This window comes from Lycium barbarum, chromosome 1 (assembly GCF_019175385.1).
Source record: "Lycium barbarum isolate Lr01 chromosome 1, ASM1917538v2, whole genome shotgun sequence".
Lineage (NCBI taxonomy): Eukaryota > Viridiplantae > Streptophyta > Magnoliopsida > Solanales > Solanaceae > Lycium > Lycium barbarum.
Genome location: NC_083337.1, coordinates 21950215 through 21970777, shown reverse-complemented (window position 1 = coordinate 21970777; position 20563 = coordinate 21950215). Strand labels below are relative to the sequence as shown.

The window sequence follows — 20563 nt, the reverse complement described above, 5'->3', positions numbered from 1 at the left end:
GGGTTTTAGATACGTCTCAAATATCCAAAACCCTTCTAGTTCATTTGTGAATTTGGCTTAGCTCTATCCTAGGCATATGTAAGAGTGGTTTTTCGAAGTGACCTTAGACCCGAGCGGACTACTCGGGGTGAACTGTTGTCAGCTGTTGGGTTACCGTACACCAATCTGCATTCAACGTGTCCCAAAGAAAGGGTGTTTCGGGTTTTTTTAGTGAAGGCTAGACCGCGAGCCTGCGTGTCCCATTTGAAACCATGTTTTTTGCCAAGAGTGGCGGAATTTATGATATGAAATGCATGACAGTTTATAATTGCGAAAAAGTGAACACTTAAGCAAATAATTACAATTATAATAACATTATATTGAAACCCTTATGTTTAGAACCAAAAAAATCCCCATCGAATTCACCATCTGTTGTTGGTGCTCTAACTGGATTTCGTATTTTTAGATTCGCCACCTAATTTTATAATGGAAATTAAGAAAATCAGGTAAAAAGGGTTAATCAAACAAGAGAAAAAATCCTTTTAAACAAAAGTTCGAGGTAAGGGTTTTGGTGATCTCCTAGGGAAGGTTTTAAACACCCTAGTATTAAGGATCTATAGGATATGGTTGACCTACGAGCTTCAATGTGTGATTATTGTAATTATTTGCTTAAAATATTTTCTTTATCGAAAAAGTGTCATGCTTATCATTAATTCAAATTTCCGAAAAAAATGTCCCCTTTTTTGTTTAAAATTCATATAAGTGTTCAACTCATTTCATTTCCGGTCCAAGACACACTCGGGATATCTCCCGAGTAGAGTCGCTACTATTTTTGTCCTAATGAGACATGTTTAGTTCTTATACGTTTTATTACTTATATAAGAAAATAACTGGAGTATATCTCCTTTTCATAGTATAAGTATATATAAGAGATGTTTGTTATATCCGGTTTTAATTTATTGAAGCTCAATTAGGCCAACCATATTCCTACCAAATCCAACTTATCTCAAATTGGTCCAAGTATATTTCTCTTGTTTTTAGTCATAAGTTTGGGCTTTTGAGCCCCAAAACTCTTATTCCTTTTTTCTAAAAATTCCCCAAGTTAGACAAGTAAAAAGCTCTTTTTTTTTTGTTCTGAAAATTCTAAGTCCTCAACCCTTCAATTGTCTCAATATTGGCCTCAGTTCTGAAAAGTTCCTTTGCAGTCCAAATAATTCTTAAGCCTATCCTGTTTTAGTCCAATTCAACATTAAGGCCCAAAGGCAAAAAGGGACAGTTATATCAGTTTTGATTCAAAAATGGTTTGAAGTGGGCTTAAGGCCTAAAAGCTATCTTTTCACTAAACCATTTTTATTTCCAGATTTCACAAAGGGCAGAAGGGCCAAGATTGTAACTTAGTTCCATTCCCAAAAATAATTTAGGCTTAACCATATTAACGAACTAGTTTTAGACATGAAGAAACTTACAAAAAAGTTAAATACCGATTTCATTCATGTGTTAGAGTTTAAGGAAATTTGAAAATTGTTTAGCCGACTTCCTAATAATACTAACATATTTCCTAAGTTCTTAAGAATATAAAGGGTTTCAATATTTACAAGTACTTTTACATGTACATACAAATATATCAAATGGACATAAAATAAAGAGAAGTTTAGGCTGGTGGGCTTACCTAAGCCCACCATTCTATTTTCACCCATAGATGGGCCTTCAATATATTAGCTTCCACTTTCGCACTTGATCAATCTATAAGAGTTGGGCCTCAGGCCGAACAAGTTTCAGACGGAAGGAAATGACCCAAGTGGCCTTGGTATTTTTTCACATGCAACACAAAGGGTGAAAAAGAAGAGGAGGGTTAGGAGGTATCTATACTTATTAAATTAAAGGAGACTTGAGTAACTAAACACATATGATTTACATAAGAATAGATAAGCACAGATATGCTTACTTGTGAGAGTGAGTACAACGGAAAGGAGAAATATAGAAGGGTTAAACAATTAGATGACACAGATAAGGTCCAAGAAAGGCTAAATATAACCCATTAAAATAAAGCACGTGTTGATAGTGATGCAGATTATTCAAAGAGACAAAATAGGCCCAAATTAAAGAGAAGGCATTGCAAAATAGGGCCAAAATGTACAATGGTACATGACAAGTAAGAAAAAGACCCAAATCAGAATTAACATTTTACCATAAATTAAAGCTGAGAACCCAGGAGTGACCCCGCAGGGCATAAATCAGCATGGATCTATCTAGAAATAACTAACTCGGATTATGTACATTAGCCATTTATCATTTCAAACTACAACAGAGCATGCTCAATCTTAAAATTAACTAATAACTAGACTTCAGGTATAAGTTGACATGATGACAAGATAGATGAAGCAAACACATTATGCCACCGTAGCCATTGATTATAAAGACATTCAAAACAGGCTTGCAAGACTCATCAAACACTCAAACTTCAACAGGGATCTCAAAGGATCCAAAGGCATGGCACTTACTTAATATATGCAAAAATTGACATCAAGTAGCTCATCAATTATACATTTGATTCAAACTTAGAAGAAATGAGCAAAGTTTACAGACATGTGGGTAGTAAGCTTTATTCACTTAGATACCAACCAGAGTAAAACAAACTCTCACAGTATTTGTTATGGCAAAAAATGGCAAATTTGACATCGTTTAAGGCCTAGTTTCTAAGGTTTATATCTCATACATAAATTTCAACCCATATTAGACCACTTTAATTATTGAATGAACCTTAATTGCACACTAGTTTCAACATGATAGCCTTTTAAGTTAGTTTCAAGCTGAAAGGATATTCAATCAGACATGCAATATGTTTACAAGCTAACTGATGTTGAGTGTAGGCCTTTATTAGTCCTTATTTAAACTGGACAACTCCATTTAAGCCCTGTATTATCATTTTAGGAACTATATGAACCACACTAAAACTTACACTAACATCAAGAACTATCAACATCAACTCAGGGGGGCTCACATAGGGACATTAATGACACCACATAAGACAAAGATGGACAAACCTTATTATCTGAAGCTATTAGCATACTAGTTTGTCTAAACTAACCCATGTTTTAGATGTGAGTTTACACCAAGATGATTCAAGCGGTATGAACATAGGGTTGTATTGCAATTAAAACTAAATAGGACATATAGACAAGATCACTGCTTAATTAGAAAGAGATAAACTTGTAGCAGGACTGAGCACTAACCTAGTAGCATTTTGACATTCATAGAACCAAACAACTGAACTAGTTACTTAATAGCCCTCCTTAACAGCAAATAGGACACAAACAAAACCATCTAAATTACTACTAATCAACCTGACTTAATCGATAAATGAGCACTGACCATAACAAACTAGATTGCCAACAACCACATGATTCAAATAATAAATGAGACATACTATACTAAAACAACAACTAAATATGCATTAATCATGCTCAACTACTATTAACAAAAAATTAACTTAACAACAACTAAAGCATGCAACAAATTGACTACAACAACAAACTAAGACAAAATCGAAATACACCTAAAGGAAGAAGGATTACCTTTTGTGAGCGCAACCTTGGTCAAGAATGGACTTGGAAGCTTGATTTCTCTACTCCAATTGCTCAGCCACACATAATATAAAAGGAAACAAACTTTAAAACTTTGACTAATCCGAAAAAAATTAAAGGTCACAAGCAAATTGCAAAAACCCTATGTATTTTAGATTTTTTTTTTGTGAATATGTGATGATATTCGGTGTATGTAAACATGAATTGGGGATTCTATTTGTAGAACCCCAAAACAATAAAAACCCTTGCTCGTGACTGATGTGGGATAATTTGCAATTCTCAGAATTGTTTCCTTAAACAACGAATCAATGCCCAAGATTTGGATAAGTAAATGTATCTATGGTTAGAAATGACCTAAAATCCCTTAATCCTCTCAGTTTCTCACGACCCAATGAAAAGAGAGGAATCGAACGAGGGTAAGACAAAATCCATTAAGGATTTGTACCCACTTGAACGTTACAAAGTAGAAAAAGCAAAGGGGAGAGACGGATAATACCTAGTTTGGGCGGTGCAATGATGGATTTGGTAGAGAAATGGTAGAGCAATAAATGCTCATGCCATTCTCCGCCATGTCGAACATCGTGGGTCAGTGAAACATGTCATTTTCGGCCTTTGACTCAAGAGAGAGAAATGGGTGAAGGTGTGGCGTTTAGGGCTTCTCTCTTTCTATTGAGAAAGAACCCTTAAGGGTCGTTTGGTTTTGTGAATTGAAAAAATGAAAAAGGAGAGTGTCATGACCCAATTTCACTAAGTCGCGCGGACACCTACCTTTCTCACCTCGGTAAGTGAACCCTTATCCCAACAATTTTAAAAGAATGAATAAATAAGTAAATGGACGAAAGAGATAGAAATACGTTAGTCTGACATAATAATAGATAAACAATGCAGAGATACATCAAAACCACCCAGTATCATGTCTAGTCATACAAGAGCATCTAACTAGAATCTACAAGTCTGGAAGTAATAATAATACATCAATAGTCTCAATATATTTTAGAATATCAAGTAAGATATAAATAAAAGAAGAAAATACAAGCATCGAACGTCCTCGTGCTCACCCTGTAAGACTCTAAACAACAATCCTCGAACTACTATCAGCCACGAGGAGTAAAGGTCGAACCCACTTGGAACTCTGCATTTATAAAAGAATGCATTAAATGTTGGTCAGTACAAACAACAAGTGCTGGTAGGTATCATGGGCCGACTAAGATTAGCTAACATATATCATGGCAATAAAGTAAGGTAAACAGGTAAATCAACAAGGTATAAGCCAATCACGAGCCAGTAACCAAGTACACGTCATCAACTATGTTATAGCATCTAAACCCAAATGTGCTAACACTCAATATATTCAATTCGAATCCATATATCACTAGTACATCACAAGAATATCACAATAGAAGTCATAGTAAAATGCAATGCAATAATGTATGAAATGTGGATGCAATGCATATGGACCGTACACATGTACTCCTATGATGTAACATCATATCTCGGGAGAACAAACCATGGGCGACTCACGAAGTCCATGTACCCTCACGATTTCGACAATCGCAACCAGCACTCATACTCGATTCTGGGATAAACATCAAACATCGATCTTCATATCACTCTTATCCAACTGAGCCCAACTTATAATAGTGTTTCCTTTTATATCATCAATATATCATGAAGGATGAGAATGCGTGTAATGTAGAAGTTCAATGTAAATAATCAAATTAATATCAAAAGTACCACACATGGGCACACCAAGAATATCAATAAAAGGCTACACAATAAGTCAAAATGGAATCATTATCCTCGCCTCAAACGACAACAAATAAGATGCTATAATATCGTAATCAAGGTCTATCAACAGTCACGAATATATGCTATCTCCACATGGCATCGAGCAACCAACAATAGAACAAGATAAGCCACAACACAACGGGGTGGCTAACCCCCAAATCACACAACAAGGCCTAACCTAAGACAATATCCAACACAATTTTATACCCGAAGGTTTACATGCATTCTCCGACAATATCATCTAAATATATGCTTCACTAAACGAAGTCTCACCATAGGGTAAATCGTAACCTACCTGGAAGGCCGAACATCAAGGTCTCCATAATCACATCTTAGTATTTCTTTTCCTTTGAAACTCGAGATAAAGAAAGTCTAAGCACATTCGAATCAAGAAATTAGACAAGAAGAACATCGATCAAACCTTACTTCTATTCAAGACCCAAATCCCCAACCTATGGATGGGGTTTATGAACTAGAAGGGTGAAATTAGGAATCTAAAGGTCTCAACATGAAATTAAAGCTCTAGGTGATCAATTCCCATCAATATCAAGCTAGAAGAACCAACAATTTACTAAAATTGGATTCAAGGCAAAGCTCCCAAATTTGGGTATAAACCCTAACACCTAATTCCATAAATTAGTCATTAATTAGGAAGAATTCATGCAGTAAAAGGTTCTAATCATCAACTCTATACTTACTAGAGCTAACCCAACCAATACATCAAGATTACAAAGCCTAGAATGAAGAACCCAATGAACCCTCCTTCATTTCTTAAACTCTTAGTGAACTAGCATGATAATGGAATCCTAAGGTGATAATGAAATCATGAAATAGCAAGAAGATAGGAGGACTTACCACCAAGATTTTCCCCCAAGAATCACCTTGAACAGCTCCTAATAACTCTAAGGTCTAGATAATAAAGAATGAGGGACTTGGGGCTTTCAGCACTCATTAAATGAAATTAACTGCCCGTCACCCGCTTCCACGTCCAACATACCGCTTTCGCGGCACTACTTCGGTGGTCCCATGACCGCTACAGCGGTCATACCCAAATCGCTTAGGCCGCTCAAGAGGCAGGGTGACTGCTCAAGCAGTGCCGGTGCCGCGGTGCTGCTGCCGCCACGCGGGCACAGACACCAGAAATTCTCATGTATTTCACAACTCGACCCGAAATCTCAACTATCACCCGAGGCCATCTGCTCACATACCATATATAAAGACATACATGTAAATACACTACGAACGTACTCGAGTCCTCGAAATTCCCAACAGAGGTCTCGTTGATCGAGTCAACCCCCAATACCTCCACATCTACTTTCCAATCCAAGTCTCGAAATGCACCCGAGTGCATTGGTGTCACGACCCAGCCCCGTGGGCCGCGACTGGCACCCTACCTGGGTACCCAGACCAAATCGTATATTCGTTACCAAATCCAAACTTATTTCAGAATTTGATAAAAGTCATATCAAACATAATTTATATCAAAAATATGTCCTAAGCGGTCGCACAAATCAAAATGTCATATCGAATCCAAACGGAGCGGCGGAATAGACATCGCCGGTCACAAGTGCAAATATAAGCATAAGGGCCATTTAGGGCCATCATAACAAACGGACCGCTTTAAGACCAGAAAACAAAATCAAACAAACATATATAGGACCCTCGCCCCACATATATGACTACAGGCCTCTACGAATTCAAAACAAAGACATATGGCGAGACAGGGCCCCGCCGTACCCAAATAGTCAAATGTACAGAATATATACATAACAAAAGAAGTCTGTACCAAAAGTGGACTCCGAGTCAAGAAGGAGTACTCCGAAATAGCAAAGAGTGAAGCCTACAGTGGAGGATCACCAATGTCTGTACCTGCGGGCATGAAACGCGGCCCCCGAAGAAAGGGGGTCAGTACGAAATATGTACTGAGTATGTAAAGCACGGAGTACAGAAATATGAGTCAAAACTGAAAGCAAACCGGATATCAAAGGGAAGTACCAATCAGTATGTCAAAATCCGTATCAAATCATATACATATACATAATGCAAACGAAATCATGCAAACGCTCCAGAACGTGGTCGCCACTCCGACGCTGGCGCCACACACAGCATAACACCAGAAGGTTTCGAATCTCCGTACATCCCCGAACACAAACGTAAGTGAGCGTATCGCATCACTAGCCATATCACAGCATGACTCCAAACGGAACCCGGCCCTATGGCGAGGCCTCGGGAACCGTAACACAGCATACGGCCGAATTATCATAGGGCGCACGAATCATAACCGGCCCGGGAACCGGTGAACGAAGTCAAAATAAGGCACGAGCGGAGTCGTGAGCAAACAAATGCAATTTATATTTCAAAATAGCCTTTCAAAACTTAATAATCTCATAAGTCATTTCATAAACCACAATAGTCGAATGATTAGTTCATACGAAAGTTTATCTCACAAATTATTTCCAAAGTGGTACGTATGGCTCAAACGAAACTTAATATATCATAATGGTCAAAACATATTTCATAGAGGGAAGTTTCAAGGTCGAAGATCTCATATCGAAGTTCATCCAAAAAGGGAGCCCAATAGGACAAATAGGGCGTCTCGGGGTTAGCGGGCCCACCTCGAGTCAAATTGAGGTGGCGAACATAATTGACGAACATTTAAAGGCCAAAAGATCATACATAATGATTTCAAAGTGACCCGATCACATTTCGATAAGTTTCGAACATTTGGTTGCATTCTAGCCAAAATAGAGCCTTTAGGCTTCAATTAAATTGAATGAATAGTAGTCGTTTTGTAGATCGGGTTTCGAGGAGCAGAAATGCTCCGGAGGTTCCAATATTCACCTAACATACTAAGACATGCCAAACGAAGAAGTGGGAAGCTTTACATACCTTATGGACGTCTTATGCTTTCCTTAAAATCAAATCCCATTTCGTCCAGAATCTGCAAATGGTCAAAGTTACCAATTAGAGATTCTTAGGCTTAAGATTTCCATTAACTTGATTTTTGTCTACCGAAATTTCGGCAGCATTTCCCCTATAAATCTAACACCCCCGAGACTTAGCCCGGCTCAAAATACATCAACAACAACAACCCAAACGTCATCAAACAACACAAACCATAATCAAATCATTCTAGCTTCAAAGTTCTATCTTACTACACAAATTGGCAACTTTCATTCAAACTTCACAATTCCAAACTTATATCCACATTATTGTATTCATTCACTCATTTAAGATTATTCAATCACATCCCAATTATGTTCCAAACCATATACAAAATTTCCCGAAGTTCATTACTTTCCATATTCTATCCAAAACATCAAAAGCCACGACGAACATTCTAACTTGCATCGTTTCATTCCGAATTCACTAACATCAACTATAAGTCACATTTAAAGTCTTTTAGTATCATAGATGTACAATGATATACACAAATATACCAAAGGTATATACTTTCCGATAATGTTCCGAAATCATTTTCCAACACCAATTCAATTCGTTAAACAATCATTTACGTCATAAATGTCACAAGGACACAATAAACAAACCAACCAAGATCAATTCACATTTCTTTCTTCTTCCTAGGGCACACGGCCATGACATCAATATACATACACCCACGGTTTTGCACACATATCAAAACGACGGAATTCTCGTCTATTCTCAATCCTTAACACATTCATACCAATTCCATAACATTAGAGTAACAAAATTCTTACCTTTTCTTGAAAATCCGACTTGTCGCAAACGTGATTCTTCCACCAAATAACTTGTATCACGTTGAAGAGCGTCTTGCGCTTGCTATAACTACAACAAGGACACGATTTTTAGGATTAAAACAAGGCTAGCAAAATTTTTCTTTCTCTCTATTTCTTGTTCGGCCGAGAGCCCTTTGAAAGGGTGTTCTTCAATTGTTTTTTGTGTTTGTTTGGTTTCTTGAAGATTCTAAAGACCAAGCATGATATATATCTATATAAGAGTCATGTGCATAGCACATGACATTAAAAAAAATGGGTTTGGGCCAAGCCAAGTGGTCTTATGACCAAGGCGAGGGAGTTCTTTATTATTAGTGGCATACGAAATTATGTTTATCAATCAACATAACAAAGTGAAAGGTTTAGATTACCTGTGGACGTCGGGAACAAATGGGGGTATTTCTTCTTCATCTCGTCCTCCGCCTCCCAAGTCATCTCCTCCCGATTATTGTTGTGCCACAGGACTTTGACGGAGGGCACTTCTTTAGTGCGTAGTCTCCGCACCTGTCGATCCAGAATAGATACAGGTTGCTCGTCATAAGATAACTGCTCCGTCACCTGAATGTCATCAACTGGGAATATCCTGGAAGGATCACCAATACATTTCCGCAACATAGACACATGAAACACCGGGTGTACGGCCTCCAAGTCGGATGGTAAGTCTAGCTCATAGGCGACCTCGCCTATCTTTCGAACGATCTGATACGGCCCAATGTACCGGGGGCTCAACTTACCCTTTCTACCGAATCTCATGACACCCTTCATGGGCGACACCTTCAGGAATACCCAGTCGCCAATCTGGAACTCTAACGGTCGACGCCGTCTATCTGCATAAGCTTTCTGTCGACTCTGAGCAGAAAATAATCGTTCTCGAATAAGCTTTACCTTATCTACAGCTTCCTGGATCACATCTGGCCCAATCAGCTTAGTCTTGCCCACGTCAAACCAACCAATAGGAGATCTGCATTTTCTGCCATAAAGGGCTTCATACGGTGCCATCTGAATGCTGGTGTGATAACTATTATTATAGGCAAACTCAATAAGCGGCAAATGATCGTCCCAGCTGCCTCTGAAATCAATAACGCAGGCCCGCAACATATCTTCCAGCGTCTGAATAGTGCGCTCGGCCTGCCCGTCGGACTGAGGATGAAAAGCTGTACTGAGGATCACCTGAGTCCCTAATCCCTCTTGGAATGACCTCCAGAAATTTGCCGTAAACTGGGCACCTCGGTCGGTAATAATAGATATAGGCACTCCGTGAAGTCTGACTATCTCTCTGATGTACAATCTAGCGTAGTCCTCAGCCGAATAAGTAGTCCGAACCGGAAGGAAATGGGCTGATTTTGTCAATCTGTCAACAATAACCCAAATAGAATCATACCTGCGTGGAGTGCGCGGTAACCCAACAACGAAATCCATATTAATCATCTCCCATTTCCAGGCTGGAATTTCCATCTCCTGTAATAATCCACCGGGCTTCTGATGCTCGATCTTAACTTGCTGGCAGTTCGGGTACTGACTAACAAACTCAGCAATATCTTTCTTCATGCCGTCCCACCAATACAAACACCTGAGATCCCGATACATTTTAGTGGAACCAGGATGAACAGAATACCGTGCATTATGGGCCTCGCCCATAATCTGCCGCCGTAAGCCCGCAACGTCCGGTACACAGAATCTGCCGTCATATAATAATACTCCTTCAGGCGAGATCTCAAACTGAGTCTTTCCTTTATTAAGGGCCACATATCTGTACTGAATCAGGAGAGGATCTTCAAACTGGCGCTGCTTTACCTCCTGAATAACAGATGATTCAGCAACTGGACGAACAGAAATCCCAGAATCTCCAGAATCCGCCAAACGAACTCCGAGGCTGGCCAGCTGATGAATATTACGAACCAAATCCCTCTTATCAGATGGTACACCAGCCAGGCTGCCTACGGACTTGCGGCTAAGCGGATCAGCTACCACATTGGCTTTCCCCGGATGGTACAGAATATCAACGTCGTAATTCTTTAGTAACTCAAGCCATCTCCGCTGCCGCAAATTTAGCTCCTTCTGCTTAAAAATATACTGGAGACTCTTATGGTCCGTATAAATATCAACATGGACCCCATATAAATAATGCCGCCAAATCTTCAAAGCATGAATTACTGCGGCCAACTCAAGATCATGAGTGGGATAGTTCTTCTCGTGCGGTCTGAGCTGCCGGGAAGCATAGGCTATGACTCGACCGTGCTGCATCAATACACAACCTATCCCAATACTAGAGGCGTCACAATAGACAACATACCCGTCTGATCCTTCTGGAAGAGCCAATACTGGGCCGTAACCAATCTCTCTTTCAGCATCTGAAAGCTGCGCTCGCAGGCATCGGTCCACTGAAATTTTGCTGCTTTCTGAGTAAGCCTTGTTAGTGGTGCTGCAATAGAAGAAAAATCCTCCACGAACCTGCGATAATATCCGGCCAATCCCAGAAAACTGCGCACCTCCGTCGGTGTAGTAGGCCTGGGCCAATTCTGTACAGCCTCAATCTTCTGCGTATCGACCCGAATACCGTCTGCACCGACAATATGGCCCAAGAATTCCACAGAAGTCAACCAGAATTCACATTTGGAGAATTTAGCATATAACTTCTGCTGACGGAGAATGCCAAGTACCGTCCTCAAATGATCTGAATGCTCCTCGGCTGATCGCGAGTAAATCAGAATATCATCAATAAACACAATAACAAACATGTCCAGAAAAGGCCGAAATACCCGATTCATCAGATCCATAAATACCGCTGGAGCATTAGTCAGCCCGAAAGACATAACTCTGAACTCATAGTGCCCGTACCGGGTCCTGAAAGCAGTCTTCGAGATATCTGACTCCCGCACTCGCACCTGATGATAACCTGAGCGCAGATCTACCTTCGAAAAATATTTAGCACCCTGCAGCTGATCAAACAAGTCATCAATCCGGGGGAGGGGATATTTATTCTTAATAGTCACCTTATTCAGCTGCCGGTAGTCGATACACATCCGCAGTGACCCATCTTTCTTTCTAACAAACAATACCGGCGCTCCCCAGGGTGATGTGCTGGGTCTGATAAAGCCCTTATCCAACAAATCTTTCAGCTGCTCCTTCAACTCTTTCAACTCAGCCGGTGCCATCCTGTACGGGGGAATAGATATAAGCTGCGTATCCGGCATCAACTCTATAGTAAAATCAATCTCCCGCTCAGGTGGAAGGCCAGGAAGCTCGTCAGGAAATACATCTGGAAACTCACTGACGACCGGAACAGACTGAAGGGTAGGTATCTCCGCTGCAGTATCGTGCACACGAACCAAATGATAGATATAACCCTTCTGGATTATCTTCTTAGCCTTGAGGTATGAAATAAACTTACCCCTCGGCGATGCTGTGGATCTGAACCACTCTATAACTGGTTCCCCTGGAAACTGAAAACGGACTACCTTTTTCTGGCATTCAACATTAGCATAACAAGAAGACAACCAGTCCATACCCATAATGACGTCAAACTCAAGCATGTCTAACTCTATCAGATCAGCCCTAGTGCAACGATCATAAATAGTCACAGAACAATCCCTATAGATCTGTCTCGCTATAACAAAATCCCCAACAGGCGTAGCTACCTCAAATGGCTCTATAGGCTCAGACACTATCCCAATTTTACTAGTAACGAGCGGGGAAATATATGATAAAGTAGAACCAGGGTCAATCAATGCATATACAGATCTGGAGAAAACCAGTAATGTACCTGTGACGACGTTTGGCGAAGCCTCCTGATCCTGGCGGCTGGCCAAAGCATATATGCGGTTCGAGGGACCGCTAGAACCTGAAACGCCACCGCGGCCTCGACCGCGTCCCGCCGGTGTCGGCGCACCTCGACCTGCAGGGCGTGCAACAGATGGAGCAGATGATGAACCGGCGGCTGACCCTGTCGGCTGAGCCACACTACCAGAACCGCTGGCCAACGGACAATCTCTCATAAAATGGCCCTGACCACCGCACGAAAAACAAGCTCCAGTAGCTCGATAACACTCCCCAGGATGAGACTTCCCGCAATGAGAACAACGGGGCCCGGGTGGTCTGGTCTGGCTGGGACCTCTAATCATCTGTGAACCTGCCGCTCTGGAGCTCTGACCGGCCCCAGACGGTCCCGCACTGTCAAATCTCCGGCTGCCTGACTGAGTACTCCGGCCGGAAGGAGGAAGCTGTCTACCTGACTGCTGCTGCTGAGGTTGTCCGCCCCGAAAATCTCTAGAATAACCTGCGGACCTAGCCTTCTTGGGCGGCCTCCTATCCCGATCTCTACCAGAATGATCAGACCTGTGACGATCCTCCATACCCATCGCATAGGCCTGAAGTCGGGCAATGTCCATATCTGTCTGCAATGACACTGCCATACAGCCGTCGATCAAATACTGATCCAATCCCATAACATATCTGTGCATCCGATCGGACATATCTGCTACCACGGCCGGTGCATATCGGGCCAGAGAATCAAACTCAAGATTATACTCGCGAACACTCCGACCCCTTTGCTGCAAAAGTAAGAATCGGTCGGCCCGTGCCCGCCACAACTCTGGGGGTAGAAAGTGGCGGGTGAAAGCAGTCACAAACTAGTCCCATGTAGCTGGGGGAGCACCCTCACCCCTAGATAACTCCCAAGCCTCATACGAGTGAGTGGAAACATCTCGAAGCCTGTGCGAAGCCAGCTCGACCGACTCGGTCTCTGAAGCCCTGACAAAGTCCAGTGAGCGCCGCATCCCCCGAATAAAGTCATGGGGGTCCTCGTCGGGCTTAGACCCGAAAAACACTGGAGGGCCACATAATAAAAACTCCCGAACTCTCAGGCTGTCCCGCCTGTCATCATCATCATCGTCCCTCCGCCCGCGTCTGCGAGCCTGTCCTGCCACCAGTGTAGTCAACAACTGTACAGCCTCCCTCAGGGTCCTATCCTCCGCCCCTAGCTGAGGAGCTGGAGTCTCGGGAGCGGGTACACGGACCTCTGGAGCTGCTGAAGGTCCTGCTCCAGGCTGTACTAGTGGGGGTGTAGCAGACCCCTCAGAATGAGGCGCAATCTCAGGCAAATCACAAACACGAGCCCGGGTCGCTCGCTGTGCCTGACTAGTCTCTCCCATCCTCGCCTTGCCCTTCTAGGCCGCCGTTGCCTTCTTCGGAGGCATCACTGCAAACACAAGAACAGGTCAAATCAGAATCGTCCTAATAGCATAGCTCTATCGCACGATCTAAGATTCCAAATAAAGTAACATCCTAAATGCCCTGTAGTTCCCTGTGTATAGATGTGGTGCACAACACATCGATAAACAAGACTCTACGAGACACGGCCTGTAGACATTCCGAGGACAAACTGCTCTGATACCACTTTTGTCACGACCCAGCCCCGTGGGCCGCGACTGGCACCCTACCTGGGTACCCAGACCAAATCGCATATTCGTTACCAAATCCAAACTTATTTCAGAATTTGATAAAAGTCATATCAAACATAATTTATATCAAAAATATGTCCTAAGCGGTCGCACAAATCAAAATGTCATATCGAATCCAAACGGAGCGGCGGAATAGACATCGCCGGTCACAATTGCAAATATAAGCATAAGGGCCATTTAGGGCCATCATAACAAACGAACCACTTTAAGACCAGAAAACAAAATCAAACAAACATATATAGGACCCTCGCCCCACATATATGACTACAGGCCTCTACTAATTCAAAACAAAGACATATGGCGAGACAGGGCCCCGCCGTACCCAAATAGTCAAATGTACAGAATATATACATAGCAAAAGAAGTCTGTACCAAAAGTGGACTCCGAGTCAAGAAGGAGTACTCCGAAATAGCAAAGAGTGAAGCCTACAGTGGAGGATCACCAATGTCTGTACCTGCGGGCATAAAACGCAGCCCCCGAAGAAAGGGGGTCAGTACGAAATATGTACTGAGTATGTAAAGCACGGAGTACAGAAATATGAGTCAAAACTGAAAGCAAACCGAATATCAAAGGGAAATACCAATCAGTATGTCAAAATCCGTATCAAATCATATACATATACATAATGCAAACGAAATCATGCAAACGCTCCAGAACGTGGTCGCCACTCCGACGCTGGCGCCACACACAGCATAACACCAGAAGGTTTCGAATCTCCGTACATCCCCGAACACAAACGTAAGTGAGCGTATCGCATCACTAGCCATATCACAGCATGACTCCAAACGGAACCCGGCCCTATGGCGAGGCCTCGGGAACTGTAACACAGCATACGGTCGAATTATCATAGGGCGCACGAATCATAACCGGCCCGGGAACCGGTGAACGAAGTCAAAATAAGGCACGAGCGGAGTCGTGAGCAAACAAAAGCAATTTATATTTCAAAATAACCTTTCAAAACTTAATAATCTCATAAGTCATTTCATAAACCAAAATAGTCGAATGATTAGTTCATACGAAAGTTTATCTCACAAATTGTTTCCAAAGTGGTACGTATGGCTCAAACGAAACTTAACATATCATAATGGTCAAAACATATTTCATAGAGGGAAGTTTCAAGGTCGAAGATCTCATATCGAAGTTCATCCAAAAAGGGAGCCCAATAGGACAAATAGGGCGTCTCGGGGTTAGCGGGCCCACCTCGAGTCAAATTGAGGTGGCGAACGTAATTTACGAACATTTAAAGGCCAAAATATCATACATAATGATTTCAAAGTGACCCGATCACATTTCGATAAGTTTCGAACATTTGGTTGCATTCTAGCCAAAATAGAGCCTTTAGGCTTCAATTGAATTGAATGAATAGTAGTCGTTTTGTAGATCGGGTTTCGAGGGGCAGAAATGCTCCGGAGGTTCCAATATTCACCTAACATACTAAGACATGCCAAACGAAGAAGTGGGAAGCTTTACATACCTTATGGACGTCTTATGCTTTCCTTAAAATCAAATCCCGTTTCGTCCAGAATCTGCAAATGGTCAAAGTTACCAATTAGAGATTCTTAGGCTTAAGATTTCCATTAACTTGATTTTTGTCTACCGAAATTTCGGCAGCATTTCCCCTATAAAGCTAACACCCCCGAGACTTAGCTCGGCTCAAAATACATCAACAACAACAACCCAAACGTCATCAAACAACACAAACCATAATCAAATCATTCTAGCTTCAAAGTTCTATCTTACTACACAAATTGGCAACTTTCATTCAAACTTCACAATTCCAAACTTATATCCACATTATTGTATTCATTCACTCATTTAAGATTATTCAATCACATCCCAATTATGTTCCAAACCATATACAAAATTTCCCGAAGTTCATTACTTTCCATATTCTATCCAAAACATCAAATGCCACGACGAACATTCTAACTTGCATCGTTTCATTCCGAATTCACTAACATCAACTATAAGTCACATTTAAAGTCTTTTAGTATCATAGATGTACAATGATATACACAAATATACCAAAGGTATATACTTTCCGATAATGTTCCGAAATCATTTTCCAACACCAATTCAATTCGTTAAACAATCATTTACGTCATAAATGTCACAACGACACAATAAACAAACCAAACAAGATCAATTCACATTTATTTCTTCTTCCTAGGGCACCCGACCATGACATCAAATATACATACACCCACGGTTTTGTACACACATCAAAACGACGGAATTCTCGTCTATTCTCAATCCTTAACACATTCATACCTATTCCATAACATTAGAGTAACAAAATTCTTACCTTTTCTTGAAAATCCGACTTGTCGCAAACGTGATTCTTCCACCAAATAACTTGTATCACGTTGAAGAGCGTCTTGCGCTTGCTATAACTACAACAAGGACACGATTTTTAGGATTAAAACAAGGCTAGCAAAATTTTTCTTTCTCTCTATTTCTTGTTCGGCCGAGAGCCCTTTGAAAGGGTGTTCTTCAATTTTTTTTTTTTGTGTTTGTTTGGTTTCTTGAAGATTCTAAAGACCAAGCATGATATATATCTATATAAGAGTCATGTGCATAGCACATGACATTTAAAAAAAATGGGTTTGGGCCAAGCCAAGTGGCCGGCCACCCCATTACTCTTGGGCTTAAATTTTGTTCTAATTTTTCTTGGCCCAATTCATTAAAAGTCCCGTTTTGTAATTCCCGAAACTAATTTCCAAAATTCCAAGTTTACCCTTGGCCTTCCCCAATGTCTTAACATTTATGATTTCATAACCAACATAGTCATATCAACTTGAATCAAAATGTTTCTTCATAACACACAAGTCTTACTTATTTCTCGAATTCCAATTATACGAAAACACGGGACATAACAATTGGGAACTGAAACGTATATACGCACAATTTCTAAAAGACCGTCCGGACCTCTCAGAATCGATGGATTCCCAGAAAAAGTCTGTTTACCCAAAGGTCAATTTTGAGTCAACTCTTTTTCGCTTTAAGCCTAATTTTCCCAAAAAAGTCACCCAAATCAAATCCAAACACTTTGAGAAGCATGTCAACGGTCCTCTCGAGTCAAATGTGAGCTAAATAAGTTTGTGGAAGGGTCAAAATGTACCGAAAAGACTATAACGACTGAGCTGGTCATTATATCAAATACCAATTAAACCATCGCTCATCCTCGAGCAACGAAGGGAAGGGAACGGAGAAGTACCTGAATCAGCGAACAACTGAGGATATCGGTTATGCATATCAGACTCTGTCTCCTAAGTGGCATCCTCAACAGGACAATGCTTCCATTGCACCTTCACAGAAACAATCTCCTTAGACCTTAGCTTTCGAACCAGTCTATTCGAAATCGGAATAGGCTCTTCCTCATAGGTCAAATTCTCATAAAAAAATATCGAGTCCCAACGATTAATATAAGTACCATCGGCATGGTACTTCATCAGCATAGACAGATGGAAAACTGGATGAACTCCCACCAAGCCTGGCGACAAGGCCAACTGATAAGTAACATCACCCACATGATCAAGAATCTCAAATGGCCCAATATAACTCAGACCCAAATTACCTCGCTTCCTAAATCTCATAACACCTTTCATAGGTGAAATCTTTAATTGTTACACCATGAAAATTTCCCCGCGAATGTACAGTGAGTAGGATAACAAAGGGTGTAGCGTATACGATGTTTTAATAAGAAGGGAACGACGTTTGCGACCCTAAGTAAGATTCCAAAGGCAATTGCAATAAGAGATAGGTTATGCTCCATAATGACTAATTATAGGTTCTGAAAATGTGGAAAGTTAGAGATTTGCATTTTGGCTAGTTGCACGTAAAATGAAATACAGACCGTAAAGTGGTACACGGCCTGTAAACTGCCATGTCGTATTTTGACTTGGAATACAGACCGTAAATTGAAAATTTAAGCGATTGAAGGTTCAATAAAATTTATATTTAAACTATTGCTAAGAATCTTAGTAATTCAATACTGTTAATAATGTTTTACGTTGTGTGGGGCGAGTTATAGTCGGATAGAAGTGCTGCAGTGAGAGTTTTGTCAAATGTTCAAATGGTTAAATACGACTTGGAATACGGATCGTAAATTGAAATATGGCCTGTTAACCGTGATCGTAAATCACCATGACTCCAGCATACCTTTCTGGTTCTGTTATGCTTAAATACGACCACAACATACGGCCCGTAAACTAGAATACGGACCGTAAACTGGGTTTACGACCACTGTGCACTTTCGACGACTGTTCATTTCAGATCAGATTTTAGGTTATTAAAAAGGGGACCAAGTTTATTATTTAATTTCATTTCACTTTTACATGACACCCCTTCTCTCAAAAACATCTCTCTACATATATTCCACAAGAATTCAAGGATATTTGGTGATCAACAACATAAACTAAGTGAATCAACTATAAGAAAACCCATTATGGATCATACAAGTCAAGAAATCTCATTGGAGATAAACTAGGGTTTTGTTCAAGTGGAGTATTATCAACCAAGGCTTGTTCCTACGACATCTAAGGTAATATTTATGATGTTTCTATGTTGTTTAATGTATTTAAGAGTTGAAATACTTAGATTGTAGAGAGGTATGGCAAAATGGGTCATGAATGTGGAATAATGCCATTTTGAGAAATAGTTTGAACTGAGTTATGAGTCTTGATGTATTGTAATGAAATGTGTTATAAATGATGTTGAGAACGTGAGATGAGCAATGCACGTGAATGGACATAGTCGTGTGTCATAGCCATGAATATGGGTGATTGAAGGTAAACTAAGAAATGTGGATAATGCGAATGAATAATGATTGTTGTTATAGTATTGTGAATGTATTATTGACATTTGGGAGTTGATATACGCTATGGAGGAATGTCGTATAAATAAAGGAGACGCTGTCCCATTTTCTCTAGTTTTGGTCATATATGCTAGCTATCGATTCTAATGATAGTATGATTTTCATGAAGGTAGAAGCGCTAGCATTGGAGGAGATCGCGCAAGTGTAGAATAGTTGAACGGAAAAGGTATGTAAGGTAAACCCTTCTTTCATAAGGCGTGGTTCTTTGGCCAAATATCTAACTCTTCTATGAGACTATGATGTCCTTCAAATGACATGATCTCTCGAGTTAGTAAGCTCATGATTCTTGATACGCCACGATTGTACTAAATCCCTTATATGACGAGTAAGTCGATAAAAATAAATGTGATGAATGACGATGATAGTATAATTATGTTGGTGACGATTATGATAATGATGTAAATAGTAAATATGCTTATGAGCTATTATGTATATGTGTCTATGTGTGACTATTATGGAACCCCGAGCTTATGAGGCCGGGTAAGATATGTAAATAAGTATGTATATGATTATGTAACGCGCGCACACCTCTGTAGATGGTACGGATAACCCTGACGCCTTGGTAGGGCCGGGTAGACGTAACCCTGAAGCCTTGATAGGGCCAGGTATGAGTAACCTTGAGCCTTGGTTGGCCAAGTATGTATGAAACACCGATCCTGCATGGTCGGGTATGCTCTGTAAATGCTATATATATGATATGATTATATATATGATATGGATACGAGTGATATGAATGCGAATAAGGGCATGTATACAAATATGAGTACAAATATGGAACAGATACGGATATGGATGTATTTATGTAAATACGCATTAGAAACGGAAAGATCCTATTATGGCAAGTAAGTGTCTATGACGATGATACTACCATCTCCCATCTTGTGGTATTTTTCATGTTGTTCATTATGTTTCTATATTGATGTTGATCATGCTTTACATACTCAGTACATTCTTCGTACTGACGTCCTTTTGTTTGTGGACGCTGCGTCATGCCCGCAGGTGCACAGGGAGACAGACTTGATTCGTAGCTACATTCTCAGAGGCTACATAGCCGAGCTCCACTTCATTCGGTGCTGCAACTTTTGGGTACTTATTCTTTTGTGTATAAAATCATGGGTATAG

At 40.7% G+C, this 20563-nt stretch overlaps 1 long non-coding RNA gene across 1 annotated transcript; it reads right to left on the bottom strand.

The window, feature by feature from the left end:
• Positions 1 to 1542: 1542 nt before the first annotated feature.
• LOC132633911 (uncharacterized) lies at positions 1543 to 4183 on the bottom strand. The gene is made up of 2 exons (XR_009579954.1): positions 3555 to 4183; positions 1543 to 1782 (listed from the first exon to the last, which is right to left on the bottom strand). It is a non-coding gene; the product is annotated as an uncharacterized LOC132633911 (long non-coding RNA).
• Between the last annotated feature and the right edge of the window lie 16380 nt (positions 4184 to 20563).